The sequence below is a fragment of the Balaenoptera ricei genome, chromosome 14 (genome assembly GCF_028023285.1).
Source record: "Balaenoptera ricei isolate mBalRic1 chromosome 14, mBalRic1.hap2, whole genome shotgun sequence".
Lineage (NCBI taxonomy): Eukaryota > Metazoa > Chordata > Mammalia > Artiodactyla > Balaenopteridae > Balaenoptera > Balaenoptera ricei.
Window position 1 is genome coordinate 82,569,238 of NC_082652.1, and position 26,515 is coordinate 82,595,752.

At 34.7% G+C, this 26,515-nt stretch overlaps 1 pseudogene; it reads right to left on the minus strand.

Moving 5' to 3' along the window:
* Positions 1–25,383, minus strand: part of LOC132347378 (serine/threonine-protein phosphatase 2A 56 kDa regulatory subunit gamma isoform-like) — a 43,672-nt pseudogene extending 18,289 nt beyond the window's left edge.
* Positions 25,384–26,515: the final 1,132 nt, after the last annotated feature.

Genomic DNA, 26,515 nt, shown 5'->3' on the forward strand with positions numbered 1-26,515 from the left:
TTTTCAAATGGACTCTTTTAAAGGTCCTTGTTTAAAGTATCTAATGCAACCAGATCGAATTTTGGAAGTAAGCATCAGCAGTTACTTGGTAGAACATGTGGTTTAAAGATTTTTTACACAAGGCACAATATTGCACAGCTTTACAAGGGCATAAATATAATTTAACACACAGTGATCTAAACCTTATCTTGATTTATGACTGCTGACAGCATCTAAGCACAAGAAATAAAGACAACAAACTTTCCTCAGTCGTTGAAATGCTTAGTGTTAATTTTGTGTGCACGTAATTGGTTTTTTTTACCTTGTACCATAAAGAAGGTTTTCCTCCATTATTTTCAGTTTTCTCTGTATCACATTTCAAGGGCATTAGTATTTGAGGCACATTTTTGCTAATCCCGTTTTCCATGCTTGGCCCTATCTAGGACAAAGGACACATTTTCTCCCAAATCTTGGGAGACTAGTTTACATTGATGTCCAAGTGTTCTTATATAAAATAAGATAAACGAGTTAGCATTAACTGTTCTATTTTTACTTAGAACTTTAAAAATTGAGAGACTGGTTAAAAACAAAATTGTTATAAATGACTGTGATTTGGAGGAGAAAAATATATATATTAGAATATTCAGTATTCATTCAATAAGTATGCCTCAATTAATGACTACAGTACACAATAAATGTTAGTATATCAATCAGGTCACCAAAGAGAATTGCATTATTAACATTCATTAACTTTGTAACAGATAACTTAATTGTACAAATAACCCAAAGCTATGTAATTAGGATGTGATTATATTCACATTTCTTTATGACAAAATGAACTTATAGTTCAAGTAACTGGTGCAAGTAAAAAGGAAAATGTGAAATGAGGTTATAAATCAACTATTAAATACATATTCTCCTTTGCTACTGACTAGGTACAAAAGGATGTTTTAATTATCTGTGTTTTAATAACAATTTTCTATTAAGTAATTATGTAGAATTGAGCCCAATAATAGTCCCTCTTTTCACATTATAGTCAAAATGTTCCCTCTTTTCTCATTATTTGGGAAAGGCGGGACTGTTTTCTTGTTGCTTTAATTATGTTTATATTATGTGTATATTCATGGGCTAAAATAAGGAAAATTTAAACATTAGGATGTACTGCCTTTTTTTCAATCTTTATTATAAATCTTCATTTCTTTCAGGGAGGGAGTAGTCGTCATTTATGGGTTAATTAGTCCTAACTCCATCCTTGGACAAAGAGATGTTGAGAATGCCAGCATCTGATAAAGACTGATGAAAGCTTAACTCTTGGTTTCAGATGAAGTACTAGTGCTCATCTAGTATTTATATCTGTACTTCAACATTCTGGAACAGGACATCCATATCAAAAAAAAAAAAGTTTACTGGAAATACAATAATTAGTACACTCCTTTTTATATTTAGTGTGGCAGATAATTTTCTTTCCACTCAAAATTATGCACAATTTAGAATTTTATATGCTTTAGATTGAATAAAGAACTAGTTTGACAAATAAATTGAAATCATATGAATATCTTAACCCCGATTTATTAACTATGGTACAATTGGAAGTAATGAGTAAAACTCTCTGACTCCTAAATCATTGAATGAGAGAAGCAAAATTTAGTAGTACAATCTATTCTAACATCATTTATTTTTGTGTTGTCCCCCATTACCTATCTTTTTGTAATCCACAGCGTTGCTTGACATAGGTGAACTCACTCTCTTTCCGATACTTATTTGAGTATATTTAAAATTCCAAATCCACCTGGAGAGTCAGCCCAACTTATATGACTTTCTCCCTTCCAGCAAGATCTCCCAGGTTCACCTTATTAAGAAGAGATAACGTGCACCGCAGGTCTCAGATATGCCTGGCCCTAGGCTACCATTCATCAGTTCTGCTTCTCTTTAAACACAGTTTTCCATGTTTTTGGTTTTTCCATGTCATGCTTATTAATTTTCAACAAAGAAGTGAATGTTTGGAATGGCTACCAAGATATGTTTGTTTTAACACTCCCTGGTAGTTATAGAGACAAAAATTCCAAAGGTTTGAAATCTAATTTTAACCCTAATATTAAATAAGCAGTCTTTGGGTACTTTACTATTATAACAGCCCTAAAAACATTTTATTTTAGAATTTTAAATTTTTTTAATGAGAAATGATATATGTATACAGAAAAATGCACATACTATAAGTATACAAATTAAATTTTTGCAAAATGAACACACCAGTGCAACCAGATAGAAATAAGAATTAAATCATTACCAACATCCAGAAGTCCCCTTCCATTCACTACTGACTCAAGGAGAGCTGTTTTACTGACTTCCAGCAGCATAGATATTTTTTACCTACTTTTTAAATATAAATTGTATCATAGATACTTTTCTCAGTGGCTTCTTTTACTCCATGCTGTGTGATGCTCATCTAAATTTTTTCATGAAGTTGTAATCTTTCATTCTCTTTGTTAAATAATATGTCATTTTGTGAGTAAACCACGATTTCTGTAGCTACGTATTTATCCAGTTTTCAGATATTATGAATTATACATTTATAAGCATATACATTTCTCTTGGGTACATACCTAGGAATGGAATTGTGTTATATGGTATTCATATATTTAGTTGTTTTTTATTTTTTATTTTTTTATTTTTTTATTTTTATTTTTTTTTTATAAATTTATTTATTTATGTATTTATTTTTGGCTGTGTTGGGTCTTCGTTTCTGTGCGAGGGCTTTCTCTAGTTGAGGCGAGCGGGGGCCACCCTTCATCGCGGTGCGCGGGCCTCTCACTGTCGCGGCCTCTCTTTGCGGAGCACAGGCTCCAGATGCACAGGCTCAGTAGTTGTGGCTCACGGGCCCAGTTGCTCCACGGCATGTGGGATCTTCCCAGACCAGGGCTCGAACCCGTGTCCCCTGCATTGGCAGGCAGATTCTCAACCACTGCGCCACCAGGGAAGCCCTAGTTGTTTTTTAAAAATAGATTTACAGTATTCCAAAGAGTGTGAGCATTGTATGGAAGTTCTTTTTACTCCAGATGTGTGTCAACACTTAGTATTTTCTGTCCTTATGACAAATGAAGTTGAGCACCTTTTCATTTTAGTGTCCCCTGAAATTTGAATAAATTGATCTGCCAGATCAATTTAGAGGGCTTGTCCTGGCTGCTTGTTTTTGGAAAACTTATTTCCTAAGATATTTGAAGTATTCTAACTCACTTCAAAAACTATTAAAATCCTAACCTGTTAATGTTGATTGTATCCATATCCAAAGATTTTGGCAAAGTTTAGTCTTTGTAGACATTTAGATAAGAGATTTTCTACTGAAACAATTCTTTGTTGTATTTTAGCACTTTTGGTTGCATTAGGAGATCAATTATAATGTAAAATAGGGTCCACAGATCCTACAGGTCATCCTTGCTGGGCCTGGGTCATGTTCTGTGACTGGGCAAACAGATACTCTGGAGCTGGAGAGTTAGATGAGGGCTCTCATGGTATCTGAAAACTCATGGAAAGTTATATGAGGGTGGTAATGGGGAACTTAAGAAGTGAATAATGCAATTGCAGATTGAAAATGCCACTTCAAAAGTTTTTTTTCAATAAATAAAGAATAACTGAGTATTTCAATGTCAAGCATTACTTGAATCATCTTTCATTATGTCTACTGATACTCGATAGAGTAACAGCAATGACTCAAGATCGACCAAATGCATATTCAATGGATGTACATACAGAATCAAAATAAAAACTATTGCTTTGATAATAGCAAATATCAAATGAAGATCTCTATTCATTGATAATAAAAGTATAATCCGTGTTTTAAGCGTATTTTTTTCTTTTTTGCACTTGAACGGTGATTAAGGACTACCATTTGGCAAGTAAAAAGCAGCAGGCCTACTTGTTTTCATGAATTGCATAATCATTCTTTCTCTTCTGAATTCCACATTTTAGTACATGCAAGGAGAATGAAACAAATAAACACAGAAACTTTTCTTTCAGAATTGATTTAATAAAATCTTGAAAGGTGGAGTAAAGATGGTGGAGTGGGAAGACGCAGAGTTAGCATCTCACCACAACTAGGGCTCTGCTGGCTGCTGGTGGGGAACTCTGACACCCAAGGAGATGAGAGGAACCCCAAAGTGAACCAGTAGGATGTAGGGGGACTGAGGGGGGAGGAGAAGTGGAGGCCAGACAAGATCGGCACCCCTGAGGCTAGGGAGATCAGGAGAGGCAGGCAGGAGGGACTCTCCAGGAAAAGCGGGAGAGGAGCAGAGGGTGATTGCCTGGCCCACTCAGGCCGGGGAGCCTGCTGAGCTCCCAAGCCAGTACCCCCCCTCCAAAGCCCCATCCAGGCCACGTGGGTCCTGGGGGCATAGGAGGGAGGCCGGGAGATCAGGAGAGGCAGGTTGGAGGGGCCCTGGAGGAGCAGGAGAGGAGTGGAGGGCGATTGCCCTGCCCACTCAGGCCCGGGGAAACTGCTGAGCTCCCAGACTGATCCCTTGTCCTCCAAAGCCCCCTCCAGGCCCTGTAGGTCCTTGGGGGCATAGGAGGGAGGATGGGGATATCAGGAGAGGCAGGTGGGAGGGGCCCTCCCAGACTGGAGGAGCAAGAGAGGAGAGGAGGGCATTTACCCTGCCCACTCGAGCCCAGGAAGCCTGCTGGGCTCCCAGGTGAGGTCCCCTGCCCTCTGAGACCAGGGGTGGGGGACACACCTGGGTACCTTCTGTTCCTTGAGCCTAAGCCCCACCCCCCACAGCTCCCAGGGCCTTTGCCAGCCCTGTGGGTCCTAAAAATTGGCCCCACCCACTGCTCAAACCTCACCCTTACTTAGGCCCCACGCTCCACAGCCAAGGCCTTTTCCCCACTTTTTTTTTTTTTCTTTTCCCTCCTCCTCTTTCTTACTATTGTGGTACTGATGTACATTCCAGTTGTTGATTCATCTATATTTTAATTTTTATATTCTTCCTAACATATCTGTTAGTTTCCTAGTCTAATTTTATTTCTACTTTGTTCTTTTTTTAAATTTTTTGCCACCCCAGGCAGCTTGTGGGATCTTGGTTCACGAGCCTGGGGTCAGGCCGAAGCTCCAGAGGTGGGAGCTCTGAGTCCAAACAATCGGACAAACAGAGAACCTCAGACCCCAGAGAACATTCATCAGCATGAAGTCTCACAGAGTTCCTCATCTCAGCACCAAGACCCAGCTCTACCCAATAGCCTACAAACTCTAGTGTTGGAAGCCTCAGGCCAAACAACTACCAGTAAGACAGGAACACGATGCCACTCATAAAAACAATTAAAAAAAAAAATGAGACGGCAGAAAAATATGTCACAGATGAAGGAGCAAGGTAAAAACCTACAAGACCAAATAAATGAAGAGGAAGTAGGCAATCTTCAGGAAAAAGAATTCAGAGTAATGATAGTAAAGATGATCCAGAATTTCGGAAATAAAATGGAGGCACAGACTGAGAAAATACACGAAATGTTTAACAAAGATCTAGAAGAACTAAAGAACAAACAAACAGAGATGAACAAGACAATAACTGCAATGAAAAATACAGTAGAAGTAATGAATAACAGAATAACTGAGGCAGAAGAACGAATAAGTGAGCTGGAAGACAAAGTGGTGGAAATAACTGTCGAGGAGCAGAATAAAGAAAAAACAATGAAAAGAATTGAAGACAATCTCAGAGACCTCTGGGACAACACTAAACGCACCAACATTCAAATTATAGGGGTCCTAGAAGAAGAAGAGAAAACGAAAGGGTCTGAGAAAATACTTGAAGAGATTATACTTGAAAACTTCCCTAACATGGGAAATGAAATAGTCACTCAAGTCCAGGAAGCACAGAGAGTCCCATACAGAATAAACCCTAGGAAAAACACACCAAGACACATATTAATCAAACTAACAAAAATTAAATTCAAAGAAAAAATATTAAAAGCAGCAAGGGAAAAACAAAAAATAACATACAAAGGAATCCTCATAAGGTTATCAGCTGATTTTTCAGCAGAAACTCTGCAAGCCAGAAGAGAGTGGCAGGATATACTTAAAGTGATGAAAGAGAAAAACCTACAACCAAGATTACTCTACCCAGCAAGGATCTCGTTCAGATACGATGGAGAAGTCAAAATCTTTTCAGACAAGCCAAAGCTAAGAGAATTCAGCACACCAAACCAGCTTTACAACAAATGCTAAGGAAACTTCTCTAAGCGGGAAACAAAAGAGAAGAAAAAGACCCACTAAAACAAACCCCAAACAATTAGGAAAATGGTAATAGGAACATACATATTGATAATAACCTTGAATGTAAATGGATTAAATGCCCCAAACAAAAGACACAGACTGGCTGAATGGATACAAAAACAAGACCCATATATATGCTGTCTACAAGAGACCCACTTCAGACCTAGGGACACATACAGACTGAAAGTGAGGGGATGGAAAAAGATATTCCATGCAAATGGAAAACGAAAGCTGGAGTAGCAATACTCATATGAGATAAAATAGACTTTAAAATAAAGACTGTTACAAGAGGTAAGGGGGGACACTACATAATGATAAAAGGATGAATCCAAGATGAAGATATAACAATTATAAATGTTTATGCACCCAACATAGGAGCACCTCAATACATAAGGCAAATGCTAACAACCATGAAAGGGGAAATTGACAATAACAGAATAATAGTAACACCCCACTTACACCAATGGCCAGATCATCCAAACAGAAAATAAATAAGGAAACACAAGCTTTAAATGACACAATAGACCAGATCTAATTGATATTTGTAGAACATTCCACCCAGAAGTGGCAGAATACACTTTCTTCTCAAGTGCACATGGAACATTCTCCAGGATAGATCACATTTTTGGTCACAAATCAAGCCTTGGAAAATTTAAGAAAATTGAAATTGTATCAAGTATCTTTTCTGACCACAACGCTATGAGATTGGAAATCAATTACAGGAAAAAAATGTAAAAAGCACAAATGTATGGAGGCTAAACAGTGCGCTACTAAATAACCAAGAGATCACTGAAGAAATCAAGGAAGAAATAAAAAAATACATAGAAACAAATGACAATGAAAACATGATAACCCAAAACCTATGGGATGTAGCAAAAGCAGTTCTAAGAAGGAAGTTTATAGCAATACAATCTCACCTCAAGAAACAAGAAAAATCAAATAAGCAATCTGACCCTACACTTCAAACAATTAGAAAAAGAAGAACAAAGAAAACTCAAAGTCAGTAGAAGGAAAGAAATCATAACGATCAGAGCAGAAATAAATGAAATAGAAATGAAGAAAACAGTAGTAAAGATCAATAAAACTAAAAGCTGGTTCTTTGAGAAGATAAACAAAATTGATAAACCCTCAGCCAGACTCATCAAGAAAAAAAGGAAGAGGATGCAAAGCAATAAAATTAGAAATGAAAAAGGAGAAATCACAACTGACACTGCAGAAATACAAAGGATTATAAGAGACTACTACCAACAACTATATGCCAATAAAATGGACAACCACGAAGAAATGGACAAATTCTTGGAAAGGTACAATTTTCCAAGACTGAACCAGGAAGAATTAGAAAATATAAAGAGACCTATCATAAATAATGAAATTGAAACTGTAATTAAAAATCTTCCAACAAACAAAAGTCCAGGACCAGATGGCTTCACAGACGAATTCTATCAAACATTTAGAGAAGAGCTGACACCGATCCTCCTCAAGCTCTTCCAAAAAATTGCAGATTCATTCTAGAAAGCCACTATTACCCTGATTCCAAAACCAGAAAAAGATATCACAAAAAAAGAAAATTATAGACCAATATCACTGATGAATTTGGATGCAAAAATCCTGAACAAAATACTAGCAAACAGAATCCAATAGCACATTAAAAGGATGATGCACCATGATCAAGTGGGATTTTTTCCAGGGATGCAAGGATTCTTCAAAATATACAAATCAATCAATATGATACACCACATTAACAAATTAAGGAGTAAAAACCATATGATCATCTCAATAGATGCAGAAAAGCCTTTTGACAAAATTCGACACCCATTTATGATAAAAAGTCTCCAGGATATGGGCATAGAGGTAACCTACCTCAACATAATGAAGCCCATATATGACTAACCCACAGCAAGCATCATACTCAATGGTGGAAAACTGAAAGCATTTCCACTAAGGTCAGGAACAAGACAAGGATGTCCACTCTCACCACTCTTATTCAACATAGTTTTAAAGTCCTAGCCACAGCAGTCAGAGAAGAAAAAGAAATAAAAGGAATACAAATTGGAAAAGAAGAAGTAAAACTGTCACTGTTTGCAGATGACATGATACTACACATAGAAAATCCTAAAGATGTCACCAGAAAACTAGTAGAACTAATCAATGAATTTGGTAAGGTTGCAGGATACAAAATTAATGCACAGAAATCTCTGGCATTCCTATACACCAACAATGAAAAATCAGAAAGAGAAATTAAGGAAACAATCCCATTTACCATTGCAACAAAAAGAATAAAATACCTAGGAATAAACCTGCCTAAGGAGGTGAAAGACTTGTACTCAGAAAACTATAAAACACTGATGAAAGAAATCAAAGATGACATAAACAGATGGAGAAATATACCATGTTCTTAGATTGGAAGAATCAATATTGTGAAAATGACTCTACTACCCAAAGCAATCTACAGATTCAGTGCAATCCCTATCTAACTACCAATGGCATTCTTCACAGAATTAAAACAAAAAATTTTACAATTCATATGGAAACACAAAAGACCCCGAATAGCCAAAGTAATCTTGAGAAAGAAAAACGGAGTTGGAGGAATCAGGCTCCCTGACTTCAAACTATACCACAAAACTACAGTAATCAAGACCATGTGGTACTGGCACAAAAACAGAAATATAGATCAATGGTACAGGATAGAATGCCCAGAGATAAACCCACACACATATGGACACCTAATTTATGACAAAGGAGGTGAGAACATACAATGGAGAAAAGACAGCCTCTTCAATAAGTGGTGCTGGGAAAACTGGACAGCTACATGTAAAAGAATGAAATTAGGACACTACCTAACACCATACACAAAAAAAACCTCCAAATGGATTAAAGACTTAAATGTAAGACCAGACACTATAAAACTCTTAGAGGAAAACATAGGAAAAACACTCTTTGACATAAACCACAGCAAGATCTTTTTTGACCCACCTCCTAGAGTAACGGAAATAAAAACAAAAGTAAACAAATGGGACTTAATTAAACGTAAAAGCTTTTGCACAGCAAAGGAAGCCATAAACAAGACAACCCACAGAATGGGAGAAAATATTTGCAAATGAAATAACAAAGGATTAATCTCCAGAATATACAGACAGCTCATGGAACTCAGTATCAACTTGCTTTTTTTACTGAGAGACCACCTGTGACGATTGAGGACAGGGATGGAGGAAAACAGCACCCTCTCTTTGTCCCCCCATTCCCCACTTGCTTACAAATAGTTGAGACTATCTATATGCACCATCCTGACCCTGTCAAACTATCATATTGGCTCATATGAGTTCTGAACATGTTCTGAACAGTTCTGAACATGTTAGTGACCTCAGAAAACTTCAAGATTTATCTCGATTTCTCAGACTGCTTTCAAGAATACTCCCTCTTTAAAGTCCATTTCAATCTCATCTGCAGTTATTCCTTCTCTCATGCTAAGCTCCAGCCAGATAAACCCTCTCGCCATCTCTTGAGGATCCTTTCTGTTTCTGCATCTCCAAATCTTTGCTCTAATCTGATTTTGGCTTAAAGTATTTATCCCTCACAATCTTCACTTATCCAAATTCTATGTCTCTTTCAACTTCAGAGGAGCTGACATCTTCCTGTTCAAGTGTGTGTTGGTCTCCCCACCTTCAAAGATTATCTTCTTTCTATTTGTTGAGCATATTTTTTTTTCCATCCCACCATACTTTCTGTGTTCTCATAGAAGATTTGGTTACACAAGTCTTGACCACAAGCACATTCCTTCCATAATTTCTAACAGCATAGTTTCTTGCATGTTGTGGAATTCAACAAATATCACAGTATATTGTTTAAGACCTTCTTTTTTCACATTATGCTGTCTCTGAAATATGGATCATTATTTTTCAATCAATGACATCTTGCAGTCACAGTGGCTAAGGAATAAGTGTGAGCCAGTTGTCGTTGCTTATGCATGCGAGAACTCCATCAAAGCTGGTCATGTTTTCAGCGCTTCAATCAAGTTGTGTGCATTGTTGTCACTTTAAGTGTTGATTTTAATTGCCATTTAAATCTTCCAAAGATTACAAATTGCTTTAGCACTGAAACAAGAAGTTATTGTGTTCAAAGAAAGGGGAAGAAAGAGAGCAGTGGGGCATCTCATTGATAATAGCAAAACAAATAGTCTTCACGGGGAAAATGACAGCTATTCCATATTATCCTGCAAAGCTACCTCCAGCTGCTTTACGGCAACCGAGAAAGGAAAATACCCACGAGCAGATAATATTTAACTATCGATACACATGAGAAATGATCGCCAGTCCCATGCCAGGGAATGCAAACTGAATACAGTTAAAAATTACAAAATTCCTTTGAATAGATGAAAGAAACCTTAATGTAATGAAAGGATTGTGTAACCAGTTAATTTATTACATGGGCTTATTGTTAACGTATGCCAGATTTGAATTCACAAAGTTTTTTTTCTTAATTAGTGATTCATAAAGTAATGTCATATCTTATAATTGATGGCTTATTAAAATCAAAGGTGAAGGAATGTGTGCTAAAAGATTGCATGAAAACAGGCAAGGATAAATGGTTAAATCTCATCTTGATACTATAATTCTGAAATTATGTTCCTAATACTGCAAGTCTTCAGTCCAGGACATAATTTGGGCTATACTTTCTCTGATTAGAAAAAATATAGGAAAATCAACATTTATTCGGACTAAATAACTCTTTTTCCCCACAAAGAAATCAAACTATTCTTTTTGAAATGTAGTTTGTTCAGTAACACACACACACCCGCTGTGTGTGTACATATACATGAAATATGATTGTGGGTATATTTTGTCAATAATTGATTGTGCTGTTACTTTACAACATGAAATAGAGATGAGCCATTTTTTTCTCTTAATGTGAACATTTAGAAATCAGGAGACATTCCTCTGTAGATGATATACCTATTTTCATAGTGGCCCAATACATGTAAAACATACTGCCCAAACTCCCCAATTCAATGCACTCTACCTGATAACTACAAAACATGCTGGTAACTCTATCACAGCTAAAATACTCTTCATGAAGAGATGAATGATAGAAAATGAAATTTACAAGTACATGCCTAGTTGACATATTTATAATAAAAATATATTTGTCGAGGGGTATCTTTGTTTAAAAAGTTGAAAGACTTAGTTTTCCCCTAAAGCTGCAGCCCTACTGAGAGTTGCTTGAATGTTTTTCCACTCCCACTTGAATTTTAGAGATATAACATTCTCCTTTCCTGCTATTTAGTGCTAACATTTATCTGTTTTCCCTCTGAACTTAGTACTAACTCCAAACTTGTGGAGGAGGGACAAATCATGTATCACTTTATACATACAACCAAAACCAAATCGTTTTAAAAGATCACTCTTGAGGTAACCTCTTTACAATTAATTAAAATTATTTTAGTGACTGAGGTAAGAAAGAAAATGCTAAAATGTGAAGAGTTTCAAAAAAGAAAAACACAGTTAAATTCTCTGCATTTGAAATTTAAGAGAAATTTCAGGTAGGAGGCAGAGAGAGGAAAGAGAAAAGAGAGATTGACAGGACACTTGGTTTGTGCCTTAAAGACATTTAACAACAGAGGTGTCTAATAAAAAGCTGGTTATGCCTCTGCAGAACATCCCTCTCCCCGTCAGGTTCACTCTTCCTTCCCCAGGCTCCATTCTTCCTCCCCTCCCTTAAGCCACTCTCCATCTCAGCTACCTCAGTGATCCCCAGGGAATGCCATTTTCTACAGAGAAAGCTGAAGGGTTGTGTGTGCTTGGAAATGGAGGAATGTGGCTAGGATTCATACCTGGGTCTAAGGTGAAGAACTTTACATACGAGAGAACAGACAATCCAGAAGCTAAACTGATTCCGTAGCAGTAGAAGAAAAGCTCCAGAATTCATCATGAGAATGTAAGCCTGTCTGCAGAAATCTTAGGGTGGGCACTGAACTTCTATTTGGTGTAGGATTCGAATGGTTCATGATGGCTGAGGTTAATAGATTGGAACTGAACTTACTTGAGTGTTAAAGGCAAAGAAAGAAAGCTCAAAAGACATCTTGGTTATATTTGCATGACAGGTGCAAGAAATCAGGCTGAACTGGCATAGCTATACCACCGATTTGTCTTTGCCTATATCAATCACCTTAGACAGAAGATTATCTGTGTAGAGATCAATTAAGCCAATCACATAAACTGAACAAAATTCTCATTACTTGTTTTGATAACTTGCAGTACAAGATGGGTATTTACATTATAGTCAATAACTGAAAATAGCTAAAATTATAACTCTTTGTCTGTTTCTGAAAAGTTTGACCCCAACTATCTCTGCCTTGCTTTTAGCTGGCTTGGGTGGTATCTGATATAGGATAATAAGTATGCGATTTTCACATTAAAATTAGATACCAATTAAATCCAAACCTTCCCCATTTCTAATCATGAATTCTCTTCTCTGTTTTCAATCCTGTCACTTCCTGCTTTGCTCAAAACTTCACATATTTAAGGAATAAAATTTATTTTATAATTTTTCTATAGTCTTGATTTTTAAGTATAGCGAAGAGAAAAAAACTTTACTTGGCCCTAATAAAACATGTGTCAATGTAAATGCATTTTTAGGGCACAGTGAAAAACATCCAATGAGATTGACATATTAAAATGAATGAATTCTCTCCAAGGTGGTAGTTTATTCACAATATCTTAATTGATGTAAGATTGACTGACAGGATGGAGGAGCATCTCCTTGCTGGTGACTGAGGTTAATTTTAGAGTTCCGTCATTCATGTAATCTCTCGGCATCATCATATAACTTTGTCATAATTCTTGTGTTTGACTTCATATATGAAATTAGTGTCCTTGTTGGTAGTGAAGCACAGATGATAAATTTTCTATTTTCCCCATAGTCCTTTGACTAATTTAGACTTAATATGCAGTAACTTATTTCCTAGTTTTTGAAAAATTGGATTAATTGCACGATTGGCCTTTTTCGGAATTCAGTGCTATTTTAAGTAACTTCTTTCTGATTTTAGTACCAAATTCTTATTCAAAATTTAAAAAGACCACTATTTAAAGGAAACTATTAATGTTATTTGGAATGAAATTTAATGCCATAGGTTTCCTTAAGGAACCAATTTACATATTCTGGTTTCTGTTAATACTACGCAGTCAGACTTAAATATGCTTGCATATTTCTTTCCAAAAATAATGTCTGACTCCTGCCAAGCGGCCATAAGTTAACTTATTATCATTTACTCTTATGTGTTTATTATATGTATATATGTATATATAGTGTGTGTGTGTTTATTATATGTATATATGTATATATAGCGTGTGTGTGTTTATTATATGTATATATGTATATATAGCGTGTGTGTGTTTATTATATGTATATATGTATATATAGTGTGTGTGTGTTTATTATATGTATATATAGCGTGTGTGTGTTTATTATATGTATATATGTATATATAGTGTGTGTGTTTATTATATGTATATATGTATATATAGCGTGTGTGTGTTTATTATATGTATATATGTATATATAGTGTGTGTGTGTTTATTATATGTATATATAGCGTGTGTGTTTATTATATGTATATATATATATAGTGTGTGTGTGTTTATTATATGTATATATGTATATATAGCGTGTGTGTTTATTATATGTATATATGTATATATAGCGTGTGTGTTTATTATATGTATATATGTATATATAGCGTGTGTGTGTTTATTATATGTATATATGTATATATAGCGTGTGTGTGTTTATTATATGTATATATGTATATACAGTGTGTGTGTGTTTATTATATGTATATATAGCGTGTGTGTGTTTATTATATGTATATATGTATATATAGTGTGTGTGTGTTTATTATATGTATATATGTATATATAGCGTGTGTGTGTTTATTATATGTATATAAGTATATATAGTGTGTGTGTGTTTATTATATGTATGTATGTATGTGTACTCTGCAGTCATCCCTGTAAGCATGCTGAGGTTCTGTGTTCTTTCATTTTTTCTTCCATGTGTAAGTTAGGATAATTATAGCTTTATCAAAGGGAGAATCATATGAGAACTAGCAATACAGTGACCACAATACGTAAATACGGTATGTGTTGGCATTTTATATTAGACCAGACTTTGAACTGAGCTATTCCTCCCAGGGAAACAAAAAAGCATAAAATAGTTTTTCCTTCTTTGGAGGACATAACAGGTAATTACTTAAATTAGCAGCGAATGCAATATTTTAATAGCTCTGATGTATCTTCTTCATGATACCTTATCAGCATGTTGTTGCAATTAGCCTTGAAAAATAAGTAGTAATGAAACTCATGATTGGAAAGAGATAAGGTATTACTAAGAAGATATTGAAATGGGGTATGTAATTATAACCAGGTAATGTTATTGTGATGTGAATACAAGAGTAAAAAAAATAACAGTCTGGAAACTAAATACATACTAAGAAAACCCCTCTGTGTTAGCATGTTGATTTAAAAGGTGATAATGTACATGTTTGCATAAATAGTGCTAGAAAAAATAAGATAAATACATAATACTTAGAAATAGTGCATTTAGTTTCCCTTTTTTAAATTAATTAATTTATTTATTAATTACTTTATTTTTGTTGTGTTGGGTCTTCGTTGCTGCACGCGGGCTTTCTTTCGTTGCATCGAGGTGGGGCTACTCTTCGTTGCGGCGTGCCGGCTTCTCACTGTAGTGGCTTCTCTTGTTGCGGTGACAGGCTCTAGGCACGCGGGCTTCAGTAGTTGTGGCTCATGGGCTCTAGAGCACAGGCTCTGTAGTTGTGAGCATGGGCTTAGTTGCTCTGCGGCATGTGGGATCCCCCCGGACCAGGGCTCGAACCCATGTCCCCTGCATTGGCAGGCGGACTCCCAACAACTGCGCCACCAGGAAAAGCCCCTAGTTTCCCTTTTAAATTTGAAAAATTGTCATCATTTTGATATAATTTGACAGAGTTTTGTTTTAACTGCTCTTTAGTTTGTCTTCTTTAAATAATTACTATAATGGAGAAATATTATAAGGTGTATACACAAAAAATAAGATAATAAAGCCAATAAGGTAAATATAATAATATTCTCATTTCTAATGTGTTTTATGTATGCAGATTGGGTATACAGAATCTAAGATATATAAAGGAATATTGGCTTTTAGCATAACATGTAAAATATTTTACAGTAGCTTCATTTACACATGTAGACATCTTTAAAAAATAATTATTTAACTCTTTTGATTGATTTTAACCAAGAAACCAGGATTACCTCCTTTAAATATGTGAATATCCCCCTAAAAATATATGAATAACTTAATTAATTACCTTTAATAAAGATATTTCAGTATGTTTATTACAATTTGGAAACTTTTAAATGTATGGCACTCTAGCTTATTAATAAATTAATCTTTCTGATCATTTTAATATTTCTTGAATAGCAATAACATATATTTTAATGTAATAAATTATAGCTAGGATTTAGATAATATACAAAACAGAAATCAGAAAATTGACATTTTCAGTAATATACATTGATAGAGAATGTTTTCATTGTTATTAAAGAAAAAAGAAAAATGTTTTCATTAATTCAAGCATATTAATGAGAGATTAAATTTTATTTCTATAATGCTGTCAGTAGTTACTAGGTTTTTAACATGTTCTTATTGAGGTGAAATACATATAACATAAAATTTAACATTCTAATGTGTACAATTCAATGGCATTTGTTATTTTCATGGTACTGTGCAGCTACCTCCTCTATCTGTTTTCAAAACATTTTATTATCTCCAAAGGAAATCCTACACCCATTAAGCAGTTTTACCCCATTCCTCCCTCCCCATAGCAGACTGACAACTACCAATCTGTCTTCTGTCTCTATGGATTTACCAATTATGAATATTTCATATAGCACTTTGGTGGTTCCTCAAAAAGTTAAATATAGAATCACCATATGACTCAGTAATTCCACTCCTAGTATATATTGAAAACAGATAGTCAAGCAAATACTTGCATAGACATGTTCATAGCAGCACTTTTTACAGCAACTAAAAGGTGGAAACAACCTAAGTGTTCATCAGTGATTGAATGTATAAACCAATTGTGGGATGTACATACAATGGAATATTATTCTGCCTTAAAGAGTAATGAAATACTGATATCTGCCACAACATAGATGAAACATTGAAAATATTATGAAAACACCATGCCACTTGAAAGAATCTACTACAAAAGCTCACATATCACAAAGCTTTCAAAAAAAAACTATGGTAAGAACAGTTAACATGAGATCCAACAACACATTTTTAAGTGTACAATACAGTATTATTAATTATAGGCATAGTGTTGTACAGCACATTTCTAGAACTTAATCATATTGTGTAACTGAAGGTGTCGAAATATATCAAACTGTACATGTTAAATAAGTGTTATTTATTGTATGTCAATTATACAAATATGTGTGTAAGCATATATATATTTGTATGTCATTATTGGCATATAATAATCAACAAATATGTATTACACAAGGGGAAAAATAAAAACAAGATTCTCATGAAAATATAAACTGAATATGTCAAAGATTTTATTCAACTCATTAATTAATGAGGAAATTATTAAGATGTTAAAACGGGTTCAAGATGCATTTGAGGAGCTGAATATTTATAAACAATTAATAAATGTTAAGTTTGCTGAGTCAGATTCAAAACTGGTTGATGTTCTGCACAGTCATAACAGTAAAATGTGGGTATTTAGAGACAAAAATTATTTGCATTTCCACTAGACAAAAATCTGTAAATTCACATTAGCCTTTACAGAGCTATGAAGTAGCCTAGTCAACAGTAAGTGAATCAGAGGCACAGCCCGGAACAGCACCTAAAGAACCTCTAGTAATCTTTTGTCTATTTCCAAGTTTCTCATAATTTTTCTACAAATAGATTTCTCTCTGTCTAATGTTTATATTGTAAGATGCTTCAATTCATAATTCGAAACATTTGCTATAAACAAAAATATAGAATTTTGAATAGTTTCAACAGAATTCTCAACAGTTGTTATTGTGTTTTTCTAAAATGTTGTCTAGTTCATTTCTCAGGGAATAATACATTTGCCCTTAAGGCATAAAACAAGAAAAATATGTTAATAGTCTTGATCAAAAACCCTAAGGTATAATGTAAATACATTGATAGGACCTATTAAATAATACCTTGTTTATTTATATTTAGATGAAAAAATTCTTTGCTTTTATTTTCTTATATTATAAATCTTTACTTATGTTCATTTGCTTTCTGCTAATCACCTAAAGTTTAAAAATTAGCTCATTTCCCATCCGATATATATGTCAGCTACATTTTTCCATACCAATGTAATACAGTCTATATCCTGCTGAAACTCATTTAGTATACCTGTGTATGCTTCAGTTGTCTAGAATTCATCTGTGTATAACATTTCAAAGAAAATAGTTATGTGGTAAATTACTTTTTATGCTCAGATGAAATCAGTTTTTGTAATAAGTGAAAATTTCATTTCCTCCAATTGTCATATGCTTTATTACTTCAAAAAATACAATTATGCATGAATGAAGAGGGAATTTAAATTAATTTGTGTATTAAAGTTAAGTCAAAGTCTTGACCTCACACTATCTTTGAATACTTCCTGAAGTTCCACAATATGTTCATCCACTTAACAAATATTTACGTATGTAATGTGAGCTATGTGCCAGGCATTGTTCTAGGCTGAGAACATAAAAGACCAAAGCTCCTTAGAAACTACGTTCCAGTGCATGGAGACATATCATATGCCAATAAACTAGTAATTAAACAGTATATCAGATGGTCCTAAGTATAAAAAGAGGAAACAAAAGTGGGGAAATATTAGGGATGCAGATTAGATAGTTGTAATTTTATTTATATATTTATTTATTCATTTTACTCTGAAATGAACTTTACTAATTTTTAAATTTGTCTTTTAATTGAAGTAGAGTTGATTTACAATACTATATTAGTTTCAGGTATACAACATAATGATTAATATTTTTATAGATTATACCCCATTTAAATTTATTATAAACTGATGGCTATATTTCCCTGTCCTGTACAATATATCCTAGTAGCTTATTTATTTTATGCATAGTCGTTTGTACCTATTAATCCCCGACTTCTCTCTTACCCTTCCACCTTTCCACCTCCCCACTGGTGACCACTAGTTTGTTCTCTACATCTGCTTTGGCTATTTGCAGTCTTTTGTGTTTCCATGCAAATTGTAAAATTTTTTTGTTCCAATTCTGTGAAAAATGCCATTGGTAATTTGATAGGGATTGCACTGAATCTGTAGATTGCTTTGGGTAGTATAGTCATTTTGATAGTATTGATTCTTACAATTCAAGATCATGGTATATCTCTCCATCTGTTTGTGTCATCTTTGATTTCTTTCATCAGTATCTTATAGTTTTCCGAGTACAGGTCTTTTGCCTCCTTATGTAGGTTTATTCCTAGGTATTTTATTCTTTTTGATGTGATGGTAAATGGGATTGTTTTCTTAATTTCTCTTTCTGATCTTTTGTTGTTAGGGTATAGGAATGCAACAGATTTCTGTGTATTCATTTTGTATCCTGCACCTTTACCAAATTCATTGATCAGCTCTAGTAGTAGTTTTCTACCATACCAGTTTTCTGGTACTCAGTGTTTATTATGCATTTTCCCATTCTTTTACTTTCAACCCATCTGTGTCATTATATTTAAAATGAGTCTCTTATGAACAAAATGTAGTTGGTTCTTGCTTCTTTATGTTGTCTGAAAAGCTTTATATCTTTAATTAGATATTTTGTCAATTCACATTTGATGTATTAGTTAATAGTGTAGATTTATAACTATCATTTGGCTATTTGTTTTCTTTTTCTCCACTGTCCCATAGTCCTTCCATTTTCTCTTTCTTTTGGGTTAATTATATGTATACATTTTTTTCTTTAGTACTCTATTCTACATGTTCCGTTGGTTTATAAGCTACACCTATTTGTATGTTTTAAAGGTTGTACTAAAGATTAAAATATTAATCATCAACTCATCTCTATCTTGATTAATTTTAAGGTACTTCATGTAAAATATAATAATAACCTTACTACAGTGTAATTTTATTTATCTCCCTCCTGTCTTTTGTGTTATTTTCATATATTTTACTTCTACATTTATAGCAATCCCAAGCCACTTATTTTTGTGCTTCTATTGTCTTTTGAAAATATGGTAACCAATTGAAAATAATCTTCTAAATTTATCAACATATTTAACTTTACAATATCTTCACTTCTTTCTGAGACCTTTTATATAGTTTTTTTTTTAACATCTTTATTGGAGTATAATTGCTTTACAATGGTGTGTTAGTTTCTGCTGTATAACAAAGTGAATCAGCTATACATAAACATATATCCCCATATCTCCTCCCTTTGCATCTCCCTCCCACCCTCCCTATCCCACCCCTCTAGGTGGACACGAAGCACCGAGCTGATCTCCCTGTGCTATGTAGCTACTTCCCACTAGCTATCTATTTTACATTTGGTAGTGTATATATGTCCATGCCCCTCTGTCACTTCGTCCCAGCTTACCCTTCCCCCTCCCCGTGTCCTCAAGTCCATTCTCTATGTCTGCGTCTTTATTCCTGTCCTGCCCCTAGGTTTTCAGAACCAATTTTTTTTTTTTTTTTTTTAGATTCCATATATATGTGTTAGCATACCGTATTTGTTTTTCTTTTTCTGACTTACTTCACTCTGTATGACAGCCTCTAGGTCCATCCACCTTACTACAAATAACTCAATTTTGTTTCTTTTTATGGCTGAATTTATATAGTTTTACTTTAGCCTGAATGGCCAATAACTACATTTCTTGACCTCTTGGCAATAAATCTGTTTGGCTATTGCTTTTCTGAATGTGTGCTTATTTCATCTTATTTTCAGTACGTTAAAGCTGTTCCATTTTTTTTCTGGTTTCCATTATTTCTGATAATATGTTAGCTGACACTTTTATTATTAGTCCTTTTCATATAATAGCTCCCACTGCTGAGATGCTTTCCAGATGTTTATATTTACTTTAATTAGAATTTTTGAATGTGCTGTTCTTAAGCTTATTTTTCTATTTATTTATCTTATATGGTTTTGTTAAACTTCTTGGGACTATATGTTGCTTTTAAACAACTTTGAAATAATTTTAGCCAGTATTTCTTCAAATATTTGTCTGTCCCTTCCCCACTTTCAGCTCATTTTCTCTAGTGCATATGTAAGTTAGACTATCTTATATGCTTACAGATTATTGAAGTTTTATTTTTTCTCATTTGTTTTTTTCCTTGGGGAGGGTTGTTTGCTTGAAGAATTGCTCTCCAGTTTTCTGAACTTTTATTCTGCATTGACTAATCAGTTGACTGTTCCATGCAACGTAATTTTTGATTACAGATATTTTATTTTTATATCTAATATTTGCAACTACTTCTATTTTCCATAGTTCTCTTGATAGTCCCCATTTCTTCTTTTATTATGTCCATCATTTTCTATAGTTTTTAGGATATATATTTGACGGTTCTTTAAAATCTTTGTCTTCTGATATAAGAATCATCTCTGGTTCTCTATTTGCATTGTTTGTTTCACATCTGATTATCTTTTTATCACATAATGGAGATTGTAGATGTTACCTTGCAAAGAACCTGGATGTTTTGTCTTCCTCTGAAGAGTGTTGATTTCTCTTCTAGCAGGAATTCCCTTAGTGACAGATCACCTTGATAAGGTAGAAGCTTAGTTTTATGCTTGGTTCAGCTGGCATATTTCGGTTTTTCCAAATTATCAGTGCTGTGAAATGATCGTAAATCCTAAGGCATGGCTCTGTGATGATTTTGATAGAAATCCCAAGGTATTTATCGAGCCCCTCAATTATTTAGACTTGAACTTCAAATTGTAACTTTTTTAGAATGGAGAAGCTGTTGAAATCTCTGCTCAGTCTTTTTAGCCTCTATCTATTACTTTTCTCAGAACTTCTTGGATTCATGTCCTTCATATGTGCAATTTAGGCGTCAGCCAAGACTTTGAGTCAATCTTGTACATAGGATCTTTGGGCCTCCCCACTGTGGCATCTTCTATTTTGGGATTTCTTGCCTAAATTTGTAGCCACTCTGCTTCACCTAAATCTTTATTTCTATTTTTCAATCTAATAATATTCTCACTTTCTGCATAAACTATATTACTTGAGAACCATGCTGACCAGTGAGTATTTCCAGGGGGAAATTAGATTAAAATTGACTCTTTAAACACTGCGAATTCTATCCTTCAAGGGCCTTCAGTTTCTACCTGTATGCTCTCTAGTACTTTCAGACAGTTGATTTTTTTTAGACTTTTTAATTGTATTTGTTAGAATAATAGTCTGCTACAAACTACTCAATCATTACCAGAAGCAAGAATATAATGTACATGTTTGAAATAAGGAGATACATTATATGTGTTTAAGCTTGTATCATTCTCATTGAATTACTAGCAGTTTGTTATCCTGTTGGGTAAAGTTTTCACATTTGATCGATCAATGAATTGTTTTAGAAGTGTGAGAACTGGGCAAGGCATTTTATTTTAATCATGTCTTTTCTAAATTTTGGAATGTTGTGTGTAGACAAGACAAGATAATGATTTTCTATCATCCAATCACAATATCATTTTCACATAATGGCTTATGCAAGTCTTATAAAAAGTCACAGGGGATTTATACAAACATTTAGGGCTATTGCAAATAAACTGTTGGGTGAATTCATTTTGCAAGTGTAATTATTATGATGAAAAAATATAATTGAAGATTTTAGTCACATCCTTGAAAGGAGAGAATTTTATTAAAAATAGATACTTATCTACATTTTAAAAATCAGGTTCATTTTAAGTTTTTGTTAGCAGAAATTGGAAAAAATGTCATTTTATCTTTTACAACTACCCTTTCACAGTCGAGTATCAGCAGCAAGTAGTTTGGTAGTTCTCATAATATAGTCTAATTGTGAGAGCTGGTTAAAAATGCAAATATGTAGAGTCTAGGATTTTGAATTTATAAGTTCTTCAGTTGATCCTTCTATACAAAATTTGAAAACAACTGGTTTAATAATAAATGATTATCCAGATTAGTGACAAAATTCTGATTAATTTTCAAATTACTTCCTTTCTCAAGGAGCTTCTAAAATTTCTCATATCTTATATAAAATATGGAAATAATAGCACATGAGCCAACCTTATAAATAGGAATTAAAAACAGTTGGCTCCTATGGAGCTAATAAAAATGGCTTATAAAGCAGGGCAAAAATAAGAGTGTCTTGCTTTACATTAAATGTTGTTCTTCATGAATACAACCCAAAAGGACCACATTGGCTGAGAGGTCAAGGTTAGCAACATAGCCAACAATATTTTAATTACTTGCCCAAATAAGAAATGATGAGAAATGAAAACCATATAATATAGTATAAACAATATAATAAAAGTATTCAAAGTAAACTTAGGACAGCAAGGAGAACCTGGCATGTGACACAGATTAAAAGAAGGCTAGGGCTTTGCTGGTGGTGCAGCGGTTAAGAATCCACCTGCCAGTGCAGGGGACATAGGTTCGAGGCCTGGTCCAGGAAGATCCCACATCTTCAGATGAAGATCCCGCATCATCAGAGCAACAAAGCCTACGTGCCACAACTACTGAGCCTGTGCTGTAGAGCCCACGAGCCACAACTACTGAACCCACGTGCTGTAACTACTAAAGCCTGTGTGCGTAGAGCCCGTGGTCTGCAACAAGAGAAGCCACAGAAATGAGAAGGCCACATACCACAATGAAGAGTAGCCCCCGCTCGCCACAACTAGAGAAAGCCTGTGTGCAACAACGAAGACCCAACACAGCCGAAAATAAAAATAAATTAACTAATTAATTAAATTAAAAAAAAAAAAAAAAAAGAAAGACAAAGCTCTGAAGACTGACTTAGGTGGCCACATTAGGGTGAAAAGAGCTCTACAAGCTCCATATTCTTCAGCCCACTAGAAGAGTAGATGGGAATCTGATTTGGGTATAAGTGATAGCTAGGACCACAGAGCATATTCTTACCTAATATACCCTGAGGCTTTATCATGTTGGTCACTTTGTGCAGTACTCACTAGTTAGACGTGGGTTCAATATGCCTAGATGTGGAGGCTTGAATTCAGGAAAACAGGTTTAAGTATTATCTTTTGTATGGGGCATTTTTGACCCTTTGTGACATCCTGACTAAAATTCAATGGAAGACATGAGTTTTTTAAGGTGAAATTAAGAAGGTGTAATTTTTATATAGAATTTTATGTGGAATTTTTGTGTCTCTTCTCTCTTTATTTAAATATAACAATGCTTTTTTAAAAATAAATTTTGATTACTTTACAATATATGGAAGTAAATATATGGACTATACGGAAGTAGCATAAGTCCAGAGTGTGGTAAAAATGGTAATTTCTTAGGGTTTACTTTCATTTTTATGACACCTGCTGTCATCCTTAATGGTTATGGATTTCTTATGGGTTCTTATAGGTTCTGTGCCATGGAATGTACCTCACCCACGTGTTATATAGAAGCAGTAAACCTTAATGTAAAAATTGGTGAAATCCATATAAAATTTCTAGCTCAGTTAATAGCATTAAATAAAAGTTTCAAAATTTTCAAAATTAAGAAATTTTCAAAATTTCTTAATTTTGACAAATGTGCATAGTTATATAAGATGTTAACCTTAGGAGAATTGGTAAAGGCATATGGGAACTTGCTATACTATCTTTGAAACTCCTTCTGAAAATCTAAAATTACTTCAAAATAGAAAGGCTTAAAAACGTATCATGTAACAGTAATGAAAATTTAGTTGGGAAATTTCTGATAATTTTCTTCAAAAGGATAGGAGCAAATTTTCACAGCTGTCCTTCACTCCATTTTTTTTTTTTTTTCCTTGAAGACCCTTTAAATCAATGATTGGCCCCTGGTCCTCTTGATGCTCACGGAATAGGCACCGGATAAATGCTTTCTGAATGAATCAGTCCTTTTGATGTATTTAAAGAACCTTTTATTATTGGGATTTGTATTGCCTTGAGAGGTGCTCCTAAAATTTTCTTTTGACTCACTTAAGTTTGAATTGCCCCTGACCTGCCACATTGTGTGCTTTTAGGTTCTCTTCATGAAAGATACCCATGATGGTTTAAAAAATACGTACTGAGCTCACCCGTCTCCCCCTTCAGCTGTCATAATGGATTCTTTGAACTTTACTAGTTATCTGCCCCTACATGGATTTTATTTTACTATCTCATCTTTGATGAGAAATGATAAAGTAATCATTCTTTTAAGTTAGTACATATCAATACAGATCAAAATAGGACAAATTAGGTCATTGACTAGAGAAAGTAGAAGAGCCTCTTGGATGCAGTAAGACTTTAAGTCCTTTTGAAATGCTCCCTGCATTTTCCCAGAGTTTTCCAATATTTTGTATCCTCTAAGTGAATACTATTTTGCATGCTTGATGTGCACGTTTCTCTGCATACATATGCTCCTTAGATTACTGAAGTTTCAGTCCTTTTGCTTTCTAACTCCAAACATTTCTCTCTGTGTTCTTGATCCATTCACTCACTTTCCTGATTCCCTTGCTATCTTAAACCTTCAATTATTTTCTCTGGTCTCATCTTTTTTAAAAAAATTCTTTTTTCAGTCTTCTCATTCAGCCATTTAAAAGTGCTCAGATCTCACAGATTGTGAGAAAGACACATTGTCCTATCTGTGTTTTCTACCTCAAATGGGAAAAAAAAATCTCTACAGCAGTTTCTATGCACTCTCTTGTACTCTTTAGCAACTACTGAGTCTTTAATTCTCTAGCATTTCTATCGACATGATTCTACTGAAGCTACTCTTTAAAAAGTTCCATTTACTTATTAGCAACCCAATTCCTTAGTGCTCCTGTTCATTGATGTCTCTGGACAATTGGACACTATGGAACCCCAGCTTCCTAGAAACCCTTCTCCACTTACTTCCATAACATTCTAACCTGGGACTATTCTGACTTCCTCAACTGCCCTGTTTATCTCCTCTGGTTCCACCCTTTCAACGAGCTTTTTAATGGGTTCTGACTTTGACATTCTTATTACTCCTTGCCTATACTCTTTTCCTTGTCTTTACAACTATGCACTTTGGCTTTACTAATCACCCATACGTAATGACTCTAAAATCTACCTCCTTCCTTGATTTTGCCCCTGAGCAGCAGTCTTACCTTACTGAGCTTACTGCTATATAGTTTTACCAGGATCTTCCAAAAATATTTCAAACTCATTTCCAAAATTAAACTCATTCTCTTCTTTCCTCAGACTGGTCCTCTCCCATGTATTTATCAGTGTCAGGGATACCAACATACTTCTTTTTATAGTTTCAGTCCTTCTCTTCAGCTTGCTTTAAACAGTTCTATATTTAAGATCTGTCAAGTTTACCAATTTTTTGCTACCCTTTATGTTTCCACTCCACTAACCCTTTCCAACACTCACCTCTTATAGACTCTGGTAGTCACCCATTATTGGTAGATTCATCTGTTTGTAAGCACGTGGTAAACTTAGGAGAATTTAGCTGTAACCCTAGTTAAGAGCACTTGCTGCCCTTATTCTGATGGTGGCTTGTATTTGCCATCAGAGTTTCAACGTCTTTATTGAGATGCACAGCATAGGAATTTATGTTATTGCTTTTCGTTGAAAATAAAAGAAACATACAAAAAGCACAGAATGTCTAAGTGTGATGACTCTAAACATGTTGTTCGACTTCAGTCCTATCTCTAACTTGCTTCAGCTTCTGTGCTCCTCTTTGCGCCCTTTACACACGCTTCTTGATTTACCACCAATTCTCCGTCAGTGCAACCAGAGAAAACTTGACATGGACTCCACCCACACGCCCAAGTTACTGTGTTGGCTCCGGCCAGGCTGTGTGTGGAATAGCTTGCACAAGCAAGGTCTGAGGGATGAGGACATGGCATTGTGGGGAGAGAGGCCAAAGTCAGAGACAGAAGAACAGTTTGGGGTCTCAGATTCAAGGAGAAAGTGCAAATCCACGGACACTGGAAGAAGTCAGAACTTGAAGGGATTTGAACGAGCTTGAAAAATAAGTGGGTGTCTGCATAAAGGGAAAATATTGAGGAGTCAGGACAAGCAAAAATGCTCATCTAGATATGTGGGACTAGGAGATAAGTTGGCTGAGAGGTGATCAGGGGAAGAAAGATAAAAGTTGGCC